Source organism: Motacilla alba, chromosome 1, assembly GCF_015832195.1.
Source record: "Motacilla alba alba isolate MOTALB_02 chromosome 1, Motacilla_alba_V1.0_pri, whole genome shotgun sequence".
Lineage (NCBI taxonomy): Eukaryota > Metazoa > Chordata > Aves > Passeriformes > Motacillidae > Motacilla > Motacilla alba.
The window spans coordinates 21,446,665-21,460,464 of record NC_052016.1 but is presented as its reverse complement, the minus strand read 5'-3'; the positions used below and the strand labels follow the sequence as shown (position 1 = coordinate 21,460,464).

Here is a 13,800-nt window from a genome sequence, read left to right as displayed (position 1 = left end):
TTCTTGAATTCTAACCCAGAAGCCAACATAAACCTCTTTGGATTGGTAAAAATTACCAACTTAGATCACTTAACTATCAATTTTGATAGTGAAAATTTTATTTCCACAATATGAGCAAAAAAGGAAAAGAAAACTTATGATTTTGCTAGTAAATATGGTACAGTAGTGAACATCATGTCTTTTGGGAGGAATTCCTCGGCTAATTAAAATGCAATTTCTTTAAAAAAATCCATTGTTTTCTAATTTCTGACAAAAAGCCAGATTTATATATGTGTAAAACATATATATCAATGCTTATTCATATAGCATTATATTTATTGTTTTTCTATATGTAAAGCAAGTACATTCTATGACTAGCTAATACCAGTTCTGAATATTTTCTTCTTTATTTAAATAATAAGCATGTAATACCATGGCCAAACTACATTATTCCTACCTAAAATGTACAAACACTTCAGAAATTTAATTTCTGATTTTACCTTGATGTCAAATATTTCCTTAAGAACTTAAATTTTAAATGGTGAAACAACATGTGACAATGAATCATAGATACAAGAGTAAATACTTTATTAGTGATTCATTAGTTCAATACTAATCCCAAATACTTTAATTCACTAATACATATTTCACTATAAGTAATTCCATATATCCCTAAGCAAATATAGGAATACTAATAGATATAATACAAGAAAATAATAATAAAAATAAGCACAAAGATCCTTAAATTAAATAGGTTTCACATTAGTTTCTCAATCTCCTTTTAGTTTATTTAATTATTTTCTAATACTGATGGAAAAAAATTTGACTGTACTCAGTATAATTTTCCTATGTTCTCACATTCTCTTATTCAAATGTAGATGATGTACTATATCTTAGATTTATAGGTAGGACAAAACCCAAGCTATAAATACTAATAAATACTCTGAATGATAGCTAATAAATACTCTGAATAATAGGAGATTTTTTATATACCATTTATTCTTATAATCAAATATATGGTAAGAAACATTGTAAGAGAGATTTATTAGGTTCAAAGTCCATAAAACAAATAAAACAATGGTAGGCAAGAAAATTTCATTTGAATTATAATAAAAATGCATTTACTAAAGACAATTTCTACTTTTTTAGGTTCATGTGTTAAAATTGCTTACTAAATCAAGCAAAATTTCTAAAATGTGTTCTGCTTCATTGCTTATAATGCATAGTATACTGTGGCTTTTTAATAAACAGTTTAAAAAGTCCTGTTCCCTGAGTCTATTCGGCCAATGGATTGGTGTACAAATCCATCATTTATTTCTTTTTCAAAGACACTGCAATACCTGATTAAAAATATACTGATAGGCTGGCATTCCTGAAGATAGAAACACATGAAAGAAAACAAAGAGTGTAAATACAGACCAAGAAAATTCCATTATAAAAAAAAAAAAACCAACAACTAATTAAACAAATAAATAAATGAAAGGAAATGTTTTGATGCAGGTGTCTCTATTTGTGAGAGGATTCCCAAAATATGAGGGAGATTACCACATGCAAATCAAAACATTAGTTAGTATGGTGAAGTTTCACAAGGATTTCAAAAACACTGGTGTGGCTGTATTATATTTCTTTACGGTATAAATCAGACAAGAGAGATCTGGGTAAATGATTCAAGGACATGTGATGACACAAAAAAAGCACATAACAGCACAGTTAAATATGAAAAAGAGCAATGAAGAAAGTAGGACAAAAATTGAATATGCAGCGTTACCTGAAGCAAAAACTGAAGACACTATTTACATTTTTCTGTTATTATAAAGGACATTATTAAAACCAGGATAAACTGACAAAACAGAACTTTCTAACCATTGGTAACGCCTTCCTGGGATTAATTTCTCTCCTGCAGTAATTATGGAGAACACACAGTAGTACTATGTCTGGAACCATAACACACCAAAACATGAAGAGAAAGAGACACAGGTACAGGAACACTACACCTGCCCAATAATCCTTAGGAGAAATCCCTCCCAGGAAGAAAGCTTTGGTGCTGCCAATGGGCCAAAACCAAAATAGAGATATAATCTCTATAAATTAACAATGTCAGTAACCCTGAAGCCTACCTGAAATAATGATAGATGCCCACTAAATTGGGACATTCTTTTTTTTTTTTTTTCCAAATGTTATAGCATGAAAGATGTAGAATCTGTATTTTATTTTATTGCTTAATAATGATAAAGAGCATAAAAGGGACAGAACAAACCCCTAGACAATCAGCATTGTCTCTGTGGCCCAACACTCATGATTTGTGTTCATTCACGAAATCACTCAGTATGTCCTCCCACCATGGAGAATGAACGAACGTTGAGGTCTCAAAAATTGAAGTTAAGACAGTACTATAAAGATTAACATATTCTTTGGATGCAAACATTATGTTAACAGGCCCTTACACTCTTAGACATTGGAAAAATTATGAAGCCTTCAGAAGTTACATTTTCACAGCATTTTAGAATTCATAATAAAAATCTAAGAAATAAATATTTTTCACGGTTAATGTTCATTGGAGAATTTCATTAAAATCATAAATAAAAGTGAAGGTTTTGAGGCTTTGGTGGTGGGTTTTTTTCTCCCATAACTTAATCATCATCATAAAACTAAAATACAAGTGAAAAATCTTCAGCAGAGACTTTGGAAAGTGTTTTACTTAGGTAAAGTCACTTCGTGATTCCATCCCAATATAAAGCATGTTCCATAATTTGGAAGCAGAAAAGCCCTTTTATTTTGAATACTGATAGCAATCTAGTTCTCTTCCATTGTTAAAGAAAACACTTCTATACACATCTGCAAGTAAAACTATCCAAAATGACACCACATAAAAAGTATCTTCTGGGAAAAAAAAAAAAGGTGAAAAGTTTTTGCACTTGCAATGTTCTTACTTATAATATGTTGTTAAACACTAATGACCCCTATGCTAATTACAAAATGAGACGTATTGCATAATTTGAGATTAGTGCTACAGGTTCTGTAAAAGTACATATATATTTTTGGTTTTGATAAAATTTATGTCCTACTATACATGTTATTTTATTCCTTGACTTCTTCTGTCATTCTCATGCTTCCTGAACGTCTTGCATAATTTGTAGTTCCACATGTGAATATTCCCAAAGGCCTGACCAGCTGATACTGACTTGACTGGTCCATGCTCAGCTTCAAACACAAGAACCAGAGCTCCCAAGGCAGTACCAGAACAATGATAACTCTGAATTTGAAGGATTCCACTTGCAGAGTGGATGGTGATGTGATGAGACAGCAACATCCACATGGAGACAAGGATAGCTTCTGGAATGGAATAAATTATTCAGGTACCATGGAGTTTTCAATCTGCGAAATCCCACTGCCATTTTACTACAATCAGTGTAATTTTTTTGGGAGGAGAGAGTTCGCTGATTACAGTGCTCAGAAATTGTCGTTTGTTTACAAACTGTAGAAAGTTGCACTTGGACAGAGGTAGATGGTGTGGTTTGTGGATGAGTTTGATTTATCAGCCATTGCTCCAACTCCCACTGAGAAAAAGTAGAACCAAATGAGATGAAGTTGTAGGGCTGCCAAAACTTGCATTTTGAGTTGGCTGAAAACAAGAATGGAAGAACAGTTGCAGAAATTGGTGACTCATTTGTAGCTGGATTTTAGTAGTATGCTTGAATGGTTAGAGCAGCTGACTTCCATCCTAGAATTTGCCATTTGGCTGTCAAAATACTCCTTCAACCCCTGAAGTCCAAGTGCAAGACTGCAAGCAAAAAAATCCCTTTATTTAAAATCTAGACAAGTTGAAATACCTTTATTTGTTTTTCTTCTAATGTTTAAAGCTCATTCATGAGCCAAGTGCCATCACTGTCCATAGTTAAAATGATACAGTAAAGTTTTGCCTTTCAAATTTACCAAATCTATCTTCTGACACCTTGTGTACTTTAGCATTATTTTGAATGTGCACTGCATTTATTAACCACAGAAAAGATGAAGAGGCAGTGGCTTAGAATTGAGACTGTTTTTCTTTTGCAAAACATGGAGCAATGTACTAAAAACCAGTCGCTGTAATGACATTTAAATTGAGTAAAATCTGCAGGCATTTTAAATTTCCAGCAAAGGATCTGTTGCAGATGCACACAGTTGAAGATTCTCATACTGCACGGGGGAAGATTGATAAAACCATAGTTCTTCCTTCTTTGGATCAAATTGTTAAAAAATTGCCAACTCATTATTTTCTCTTGCTTATATTTCCAGTACACATCAGTGAGTTTTCAAGGAGAAAACAAATTTTGATTAACAGAATCATCCTTGTAATTTCACAAATAACAATTTTTTAGGAAGTTTGCTGATGTCAGGTTGTGTTCACATCCACATGAAAGGTAACTTGAGATCATATACTTCAGGCTGATGCTTCTTATATGTGAGATTTAAGCAGATCTTAATTGCCCATGAAAATGTTTCTTGAAGCAGCATGAAAGATAAGAGCTCCTGCAACCTGACATGCTGATACTAAATGATGATAAAATTCCAGAAGTCTGTTAAATGTACGTGACCAGCAATTCCTAGTCTGAAAATCTACCTTTGATGATGAGAGAAAGGGCTGTTAGTCACAACAGCCATCATCGTGTAGAAGCTGATGGAAGCTCCCTTCTGGATTATGGATGGTATATTCACAATATTCCCCATTTCTTCAGGTAAATGTATTCTATCCATGCACCTGTTGGAGACAGCAGAAAATTCCAGAGTATTGCTATGTGCATATGCCTTAATGTCCAGTGAATCAGAATAATGCTACAGCAGTGTCTTGGACTTCAGTGATTTCTATAGGAGACCTTGTGATATTTTAAAACTTCAGCTTGTTAATTATACATGTCAGCATGCTGCAAATTCCTGAATTTCTAGGAGTATGTTTTTCCACAAAGAAGAAATTATTGAAGCACCTATTGGTTGTAGATCTATAGTGTAGCACCAGGAGAGTCACAAGAAAACCTAATGTTGAAGAAAAAAATACTGTTGTTTTGATTTTCTGTTCAGCTGCAGACACACCAGTTACTTTTATAGAATTCAGATTGTAAATGGCAGCAGGTTCTATGCAGGTTGTTATAGCTGCATGTACAGTCTCAGGAAAAAATGTGTTCTTGAATGCTTCATACAACTTTTTGAAATATGAACTGATATTTCATTGATTCATGCTGGCATTTCTTTTATAGCTTAGTCATTATACAAAGAGATGACACATGAAATCCTGACACCAAACACTTACTAAGAAATGAAATGGAAAACTGAACTTCTTTCCTTCATTGGATTTTACTCAACAATGAATATGTAAGAAAAATATTTAAGAGAGAAAAATTATGAGCATCCATTCAAGATTACTTCTGCTAAAGATGCAAATCCTAGATGTAAATCACAAATCTTAATGATGCAAATCACAAGCAAGAAATGTTTGATGATTTTTAATGGAAAAAATATTAGCATCATATCAAATAAACTTGTAGAGTTGAACAAGCATTAGTGTTGCTCATGATAAATGACAACAGTAACCACAAATGAGTGTTTATAAATATAACAGAAATACTACAACTCCAATAATTGCATATGTACTTTGTAATTAGAAATCCTGTTTCACTCATAAATACAGTATTTAATGGCTTTATTCCTAAGAATTTTGCTGATCTGAATCTACTCCAATACTGCTATGATGCCATTAAAATAGGTGACTCAAATGGATTCAGGCCAGCAAAATTCTCAGGAAGAATACCTTTAAGTACAACATTCTTATTCAATACAGACCTCACATAAAACAGCCATTAAAAATTTCGATTTTATTATACAATTGTATCTTAGGTTAGACAGTCAAATATTACTGTAACTTGGGACTGAAGGTGGTTGTTCTGTAATTTTAGTGACCAGCAAGTGAAAACATGGGGAAAACTCAAGAAGGAAAGGAACCAAAAAAACCTGTGGCTGGGCACACAGGAAGACAAGTCGTGTTAACTTACTGCATTACAAAATGGACAGAAATAAATTGAAGCTGACCCAAGGCAATGTGATGAATTGTCAATCCTTTTCTAGTTTTTTTTTTCTTTTTTTCTTTTCTTTCTCTTTAAAGAAAAACAAGCACTGTCAGCTGTCAGCCTGCCTCTGGTGTCTGGGTGATTAAAACAAGGGAAGGAAAAGTAGGAAAAAATTGCATAACAATTTTTGCTAAAGTGTTCTTTTCCCCCCTTTACTACTTAGATAATTTGAATTAAAATGTTCAAGTCATTATAACTGAACAAAGAATAATTGCTTGGTTTATTTTGTTTAAACTGATGTTACTTGGATTGATAACAAATTCTTAGATATATACAGGTTGTATACCCCTCCTGCCCACAAAACTTTGCTGTAATATATGACAACCTTTAAAATTACTACTACTACTACTACTACAAGAAATTCAATCAGAGTTTTAATTCATGTGTATATACATTCATTTCATTTTCACAGAATTAATATTCAAACTTTAACACAGTCTAGCTATATTTGCAGGGATAACTGATGTAGTGAGGGTACGTAAAAAAAGAAAGAAAAGAGAAAAAAAAATTAACTAAAAACAAATCACTATTTTAGTTTCTGAGTTGTTCAGTAGCTGTATGCAGCTTGAGATCCCTCCCAGTATATTTTACTAAAATTATTTTGGCTAGACAGCAGATAAGAAGTCTGTCTGGAAACTGGGCTGCAACATAGACCTGCAGGGGCATATGTAAGCAACAAGGCTCCCTTAGGAGAAGAAAAGTCATGGAAGGCCAGAAAGAGGCACAGCTTGAGTCACAAGGTGAAGGGAATTGTCAGCAGGACAGATCCTCACCTCACAGATCACAGTCTTTGCTCACAAACACTGCTAATTCTGGAGGGCTTTTTTCAACTGAAGAAACAAAAGGAAATTACTGCAGTATCAAGCAAATGGAGGATGTGAGGTAACCTGGACATAACTGAAAGGGCATATGTTTTCAAATAAATTAATTTAATTGATGTCCTAAATACAGTTCTCAGTTTCTCTATTTACATGTCTATATTGATAAATATGATATAAATAAAAAGTCATGCTGGATATATCAGTTAAATTGGATATTTGCTATTACAGAAAAATGTCATGCTACTAGAGTTTGAAATAAGTTGGGAAGTAGAGATTACAACCCATATGTTATTCTCCTGGGGAAAGTCTCATTGAGAAACAAAACCTTTAAGCCAGTCTATTTCTTCTTTTCAGTCAGCTTGCAGGATTCCTGACTCAGCTGTACACGTTAGGAAATGCAATATATGATTAAATTATCAGAAGTTATGTATTAGTACATCATTGAAGAAACAGATCTGTAATAGCACATTAACTGAAGAGACTATGTGGATAAATTAATGACAGCTGAAATATTAGTCACAGCTCTAGAATTCTCTGGTATGCAGGTAATTGGGAGGGAAGACTGGGACCTGGAGGAAAGCAATAATTTTCTGTGTGAGGAAGAAAAGGAGAAGGGGGACTGAATAAAAAAGTGTCAGAAATAGCCCTTTAACCAAGTTATGTAATCCTGAGGATTTTAATGTCCAATAAGCTACCTATAGGACATTTTAAAGCATGTTAGATGATCATCTTGCAGTAAAGATTTCTACATTCTGGTAATTCATTGAATTTTGCAACAAATGTTACAACTTAATTTCCAAAAGCAGGAATTTATAGAAAGGCAAAAAAAAAAGATTTTATTAATAAAAATATTATCTATGCAATACTGTTTATTAATATAATTAATAGTTTATTAATAACACAGGTTGAGTCCATGCATAGATAGAAGTTATTTTGACCACGAATCAAAACTCAGACCTATTTCCCACTTATGCAGTCCTAAGAAATATTTGCTGAATTTTATAAGCTGTCAGTAAGGGATGGTTCAAACAGTCTTTACTTTTCCCAGTGTACAGAAATAAGACTTTGTAATTATGCTTTAGATGAAGTTTCATAGCCTCCTAACTAGCAAGACATAAATCATCATTGTCCTGTTAAAGTATCATAATTTCACTGTCTTTGAAATCTAGGAACTGTTAGTAGTAGGAAAAATACTTTATAAGTAGATACACATGGAGAGATTGCAGAGCAAGAATGTGACAGGAAATTTTTAATGTTTTTAAGATATTTTGAATATTTTAATAAGCATACTAAGGACATTAATAAATTATCAAGAACTAATTATTACACAGAGCTTAGATTGAAAAAAACCAAGCAAGGGATTGAAAAATTGAATACAGGCCTTTGCTTTCATCCTGGCTTTACCAAAAGTTCTGAAGACTTAAATTCTCCTAATATATACAGGTAATCAAACTGCCTTTCAGGTCAGGAAAACTGCAGACATTTTAATAGCATAAAACACATTTTTGCCAGCGTTGCACTTCTGATTTGCCACTGATTATGCTTGCTCTCAATGCAAGCAGAATGTAGAAAATGCAACACTTCTTAAGTGGTCTTGAGAAGGTCCTGTAGTACATCAGGGAATAATGACTCCAGCTGACTCCAGTCTCTAAAGCGTGGATGTATTACCTAGTGAATCATCGAGTGCACATTCTCTATTTCACCAGACAAGCTACAGCTATTTGGAACTTCTTAAACCATTAGCAAATAACACAAGTGATACTTAGGCTGAAGCTCACGAAACAATGGTTTGTGTTGTAGAAGAAACAAGTGAATATTCCAATCCAAGCTGTGCTGGTATCGTAGAAAATGTTAGTCCATGAAAAGTTCCCTGATAATTACATTCTTCATTAGTGGAACAGACCTAGAATCATCATTGATAACTAAATGGCAAAAACTAGAATTGCATGGAAATAAATGCCATTTCCAAGCCTTTAGAGCTTTATTTCAGCCAGTACATGCAACACTACAACCTACAGAAAGTACCCAAAAATGTCTATTTGGTACATAGGTAATACGGAAGCAAATGGATAAAAATAGAAAACAGTTTAAAAATTTTAAATATAAATTAAGTGTAAAAAAGAACATCCATCCATTTACAGAACAGATAACAAATTTGGATTTAATTTAAGGTATCCCATTAAATAACTGCTTAAATTAGTCATGTTCTTAAATTAATGTCTTTCTCTAGGTTTTTTAAGCTTTTAATACAGAAGAGTTAATAAATTTTACATTTTCTTGCCCTTTTGTCTCCTTTAAATATTCAAAAACTTTGTTTCTGCTTCCTTAATTCTTTCCCAGTAGAAAGAGACCATAAAATTTTACTGAAAGGAAAAATGTACAGAAATGAGAGAATTCTGAGCTGGTGTGATACCAGTACAGACAGCCATCTTCACAACACGAATACCTCTGTCTCTGTCTATGTAGAGGCACTTGGGCCTACTCTGAATAACAGATCATTTACCTTCTATCCCAAATGAGGAACAAATCTGAAGGGCCCTCTGGCCATGTGGCTAATATTTAGTAATGAGTTGTCAATACAGTCAATAATTCAAAATAATTACTAGCTTAATTTTTGGCTTGATTTAAACATCTCTGCAAATACTGTAACCTAAAGGGCTGTGTGAAGCTCAGACAACTGATTGAGCTACTTGAGAACTTGAAAATTTCCACATTGGCTCACAGTTTCTTTACTTCCTCAGGTCACAGGAAAGCTGTTTTTTCTTTCTAACTGAATACAGTTCTACTTCTGCAAAATCAATCTTCTTGCTCAAATACTGTCATCTCCCAAAACTAGAGATAGATGAAGGAACACCAAAAAGTATTCAGATCTCCATGGATCAAATGACTCCTGAAATTCTACTATTCAGTGCTTATATATGGTCTTTTATTTGCTTATGTCACAGGGTATAAGCCTCTATATATCTCAACAGCATTAAATATCTAACATATAAGGGACCCCCTTGGTCAATTTTGTTAATTTACTTTCTTCCAGTCACAATATTCTCCCTCTCTGACTTCACAGTCTTAATATGTGAAGCCCACTAAAATTCATTTGGAGCTTAAAAACAAAAGAGAAGAGAACTTTGATGCCTGATTGAATGTTTGCTGAGCATTTCAATTACATCATCAAACACAATTGTGACTGGCTACATAAATTGTTCTGGTTTGCAGGCCTGTGCCAATATTGCAACAACAAAAACATTCACATGATATTGTAAGTAGGAGCTTTTCCCTAGGTTATAACCTGTTTCACCACAATATGTAGGTGAAACAGGTCATAACAATTTTCTCCAATACAGCTAAGAGACTGGCCTTGTATATTTCTCAGCTATTCAAAGGAGAATTATTCACAAAGAGCAGGATTTGGATTGCTCAGGAAAAAAAAAAAAAAAAGAAAAGGTATTTCCTTGAATCAATTAAAATACCCTAGATACATCTCTGTTTTCTGTGATTCATTTCAAACAAAGACCTGATCCTTGATGAGCAAGAATTTAGTAGGGCTCATGTTTCCAAAAGAAGGACAACATATTTTCACTGACACTGTAAGACTGCTTCTTTTTGTGCAGGGAAAACCAACATAAACAGGGAGTAAAAAAAAAAAAATCAGATTCCTTTTATTTGTATGAAGTGAAGTTAATAGGCTTGGGAAAAAATAGACTTGACCTTTCAAAGAAAAAGATTACCTTTGACCATTGCCTGGTCATGAAAACTATTAAAAACTCTACAAGATCCACTCTACAAATATTTATGATTTGCATACAAATATAAAGTGAATTCAAACTTGGAAAATAAATCAATTATTAGTCTGAACTCTGCAATGTTTAGAAACAATGTCACAGGAAATTTCACAGGGAGAACCAGGTTATTATTGCAATGGAAGAAAGCAGAATTCAAACTATTTCTGCAGTGTTCAGTATAAAATAAAAAATCACAGGTTGGGTTTTCCTTGGTGGTACAAGGGGAATAGGATAAGATCCTTAAGAGACATTCAGTGAATCTGTATGAAATAGAGTACATAGTACAGTGAAACAATAGAGTATGAAATCCTACCCTAAATCCAACACATAAGTTGCAACTGGGACCTCTCTGTATTGGCTCCTTTCATTCATTTTATGTGTTCAGATCATAAATTCCTCAGGGTATGCAGCATATGCCTCTTTGGACACATGCTGCATACAGTGGAGCCACTGTCTCATATCAAGCTCCATCTGTTATTGTGATTTGTATTCCAAAACAGGGCTTGAAATGCTAATTACAAATAACGTTGATCAGCATTCATATTTATGCCAGAATTAGATTCTATGAAAGTGGGGCACTAAACTCTGTCCTCACACTTCTGCAGCACACACAGGAATCAATGACAATTTTGTATCAGCGATCAGGATGTGCTATCCTTCAGGGATGTGTGTAGAGATGTATGTGCACGTCCAAAATCCATTTCATAACTGATTATGCCAAATTGAATCCAATCACTATCTTTCCTCCTGTTCTAAAAAAAGCAGCTCTTGTCCTGCCTCCTCTTTTTACTGGGAAAAGGGCCAGGCCTGCTGGATGCACAGCGGTCTGTGGGAATGTGCCATTTCAAATCCCAGCTGAAAGGGGCACAGCCAGGTTGGCACATCAGTGCAAGGACAGTCGGTGCTGGGGACTGGAAGGACACCGGCAGAGTACGTGCACCAAGAAGAGAGCTTTAGCTTGACACTGAAACAGCAGATGAAGCAGTGGCCTTGGACTAAGCCTCCCTTTCCATTTTTGCACCTTTAATGGTGAGACAAACACCTTCCAGCACACACTGCCACTCATTTATTCAACCTTACACACCCCCCATGAATTTATGTGCTATACAGCCACAGAAGGATTACAGAGGTCATCTAATGTGACCTCCTGGAAAACTTTTGATTTAACTTTCAAGAGAAGTCAGAGGAGAGGGAAAGACCCCTTTATTTCAAATTCTTAATGAAAGAGAGACCACACACTGTGTGGTGGATTGTTCTAAGAGCTAAATGATAAAAGGACAGAGGAAAAGGCTTCTTTGCTTCTGGTTTGAACTCACTTGGCTTCAACATTCAAATACACGCTTCTGAGGTATTGAAAATCCTTTCTCAAAGCTGTATTTTCCAAAGAGATAATTATAGAACTCATACTCATTAATATTATCCTCCTTAAGCCCAGCTGGGTTACTTCTTTGATCTATGACTTTGGTGCATATTTTCCATTCTTTTGGACACAATAAATTCAAAACTCAGGATAGTCTATGTCCCAGTTATAAGATCTATCATTGGATAGAAAACATTTTGAATCCATGCAGGCTCAGAGTGATCTCACATTTAGCAGTATTCCTAATCCACATGAGGTACATTTACATTTTAGTAAAATAAGAACCATATGATTGAGGAGCTACATACTAAAGTTAATAAAAATAAAATTAAAAAATAAGAACAGCACTTTATGCATTCTTTTAATGATCATTGTGTTAATATTATTGCTTGAACAGTTTTTCCATCTTCTGTGGAAAAAATCATCCCCTAAAGATACTCTTAATTCAACAGAAGTGATGAATAAGGTGCAGTTGATATCAAGAAAAAACTGACCCAAAAATTCAAAATATGAATCCCTTGAATAAAGAAAAAAATTTTATGCTTATGCATAATGTATGTTGTTGGCATGATGGGATATTATTTTCAAAGTTATCACATATAAGTAGTATTTTAAATTTAAGACTAAGTTCTATGTTGCTCCACTTCGATTTCTCCAATTCACATTTTCTGTCTCTTTCTGTGTGCAAAACACTGCTGTATTATTTAACAACTATTCAATAATTTAATCTCTGCCAGTTTTGTTCCCTATTCACCTAATTTGGTAGGAAAGCATAAGCCAAGCTTTTGGCAACTCAGAGTAGGAGGACCATGGGGCAAATATAGCAGCATATTTTATAGGTCAAGGACATATTCAGTATTTCGGAACATTTATTCAAGATTCAGCAAAAACTCTCCCATGAGCAATACAAAGAGTTCTTTCTTTGGCAAGAACAAAAGAAAGCACATAACTGTATTTATTCTCATTCTTTTTATCTTCCACATAGAGTCTGTCAGCGCACCAGTAAGAAGTGAATATAGATTTTCATTTGGTTATCACTATTACTGACTTCAACCACGTTTCAGAGAATATTCCAGCAATATGACAGTTTAACCACCTGCAGCTGGAATTAAGAATATAAGACTGTCTTATACAAGCACTGGATAAATTTCAGATTTCAACTGCACCAACATTGAGAGTTTTTTTCTGCCATTTTCTCTCATTTTCAATATCCTTTATCAAAAGTTATTTTGGGAACATTTCAAACATAAGTGAGTGGCTAACATTTGTAACCTTTGAACAAAGCATAGTCTTTGCAAGTCAGAAAGATGACCTTTAACTTGAAATATTTAAAGAAGAGAGAAACTGCTTTGTCTTAATGCAAAACTATTAGAAAAAACATATATATAAATACTGCTATATTGCTCCAAAGTTGAAATTACAGAACAGGAAAATGGTAGACAGAGCCTCACACAAATTGCCTCAGTTCCAGGAAAGGTCAAGTCAGAGACAGGACCAGACCAGACCTTCTCCTTTAGAACACAAAAAAGGAAAGTTCATAATTCCTTAACATACAGCAAATCCCTATGATTTACTACATATCTAATTCCATTTGTGGCATGATTGCTATCTAGGTTTTCACCTGTGTGTGGTTTTTAAGCAACAGCTATGAATATTCAAGAATAAAGTATTTTACTACATAATTACCTACAGTAAAAATTATGAATTAGTTACCCAGAAGGATGGTATCTCTTACTTCAACCACTACAAAGAAATTCTGTAGT

The 13,800-nt window shown here is 33.9% G+C and overlaps 1 protein-coding gene across 2 annotated transcripts in view; it reads right to left on the bottom strand.

The window, feature by feature from the left end:
* NCAM2 (neural cell adhesion molecule 2) overlaps window positions 1-13,800 on the bottom strand; it is a 276,541-nt gene that overhangs the window by 94,101 nt on the left and 168,640 nt on the right. The window lies entirely within an intron of this gene.